The sequence below is a fragment of the Vulpes lagopus genome, chromosome 16, assembly GCF_018345385.1.
Source record: "Vulpes lagopus strain Blue_001 chromosome 16, ASM1834538v1, whole genome shotgun sequence".
Taxonomy (NCBI): domain Eukaryota; kingdom Metazoa; phylum Chordata; class Mammalia; order Carnivora; family Canidae; genus Vulpes; species Vulpes lagopus.
The window spans coordinates 20,245,330-20,247,148 of NC_054839.1; the positions used below are offsets into that span (position 1 = coordinate 20,245,330).

Sequence of the window (1,819 nt, forward strand, 5' to 3'; positions counted from 1 at the left end):
AGTTTTTTATTTACAGAATAAGTGTCTTAGTGAGATTGTGCCAGGATATCATGCTGAATGACATTGACTTTTCTCAGTCTGAATTTCTTTACTTTCTTTACCTTCCATTGCTTCCAAGCAATGGAAAGAAACTGAGAGACATGATCTTTAATATCCCTTACAACAATGTTTTAGCTTCACCAAATATCCAATATGAATTACCTCTATATATGTAAATTCATAATCAGGTGACCATGACATAGAGAAAAAGAAAAATGCAGGAGACTGAACAGGAATGTGTGATCCAGAAAGGAAATAATGCACATTGACTGAGAGAGATACACTAAAGGTACAAAAAACACTTACAAAGCTATTTACATATTGGAAACATGCTGAAACTAGCATATGCAGATAAATACCCAACCTTATCTTATTAAATACTACCAAGCTAAATATAAATACTAAAAAATGCTAGAAAAGAATCTATGGCAATGCAGAGCAGGAGAAGAAAACCCATGAATTCATTGGAAGAGAGGATAGAAAAGCCGTATGAGCTTTCTGCCCCTGGACGTCACCGAGTAAGCATCGTTAAAGTCTCCCCTCCCACCGCCATCCTGTCTAAGTCAGAGTCTCCCAAAGAGCCTGAGCAGCTACTGAAGGTCTTCCTTGGAAGTTTGAGCTTTGAAACAACCGGTGAGAGTCTGAGGAGCCATTTTGAGCAATGGGGGACGCTTACGGACCGTGTGGTAATGAGAGACCCCAACACCAAGCCCTCCAGAGGCTTTGGGTTTGTCATGTATGCCACTGTGGAGGAGTGGATGCAGCCATGAATGCAAGGCCACACAAGGTGGATGGAAGTGTTGTGGAACCAAAGAGAGCTGTGTCAAGAGAAGATTCTCAAAGACCTTGTGCCCACTTAACTCTGAAAAAGATTTTTGTTGGTGGCATTAAATAAGACACTGAAGAACATCATCTAAGAGACTATTTCAAACAGTATGGGAAAATTGAAGTGATTGAGATCATGACTGACCCAGGCAGTGGCAAAAAGAGAGGTTTTGCTTTTGTGACCTTTGACGACCATGACTCTGTAGACAAGATTGTCATTCAAAAATACCATACTGTAAATGGCCACAACTGTGAAGTAAGGAAAGCCCTATCGAAGCAGGAGATGGCCAGTGATCATGGAGGTGGTTTTGGTGGTGCTTTAGGTGGTGATGGATATGGTGGCAGTGGGGATGGCTATAATGGATTTGGCAATGATGGAAACAACTTTGGAGGTGGTGGAAACTATAATGATTTTGGCAATTACAACAATCAATCCTCAAATTTTGGACCCATGAAAGGAAGAAATTTTGGAAGCAGAAGCTCTGGCCCCGAAGGTGGTGGAGGCCAATACTTTGTCAAATCACGAAACTAAGGTGGCTTATGGAGGTTCCAGCAGCAGCAGCTATGGCATTGACAGAAGATTTTAATTACTGCCAGGAAACAAAGTTTAGCAGTAGAAGAGAGCCAGAGAAGTGACAGGGAAGCTACAAGTTACAACAGATTTGTGAACTCAGCCAAGCACAGTGGTAGCAGGGCCTAGCTGCTACAAAGAAGACATGTTTTAGACAATACTCATGTGTATGGGCAAAAAACTCGAGGACTGTATTTGTGACTAATTGTATAACAGGTCATTTTAGTTTCCATTCTGTGGAAAGTATAAAGCATTCCAACAAGGGGCGATACTGTAGATTTTTTTTTTTTTTTTTGCACCCATGCTGTTGATTGCTAAACGTAATAGTCTGATCATAATGCTGAATAAATGTGTCTTTAAAAAAAAAAAAAAAGCCCTATGATC

At 40.5% G+C, this 1,819-nt stretch overlaps 1 pseudogene; it reads left to right on the forward strand.

Moving 5' to 3' along the window:
• Nucleotides 1-599: 599 nt before the first annotated feature.
• On the forward strand, nucleotides 600-1,451 carry LOC121476852 (annotated as a pseudogene).
• Nucleotides 1,452-1,819: the final 368 nt, after the last annotated feature.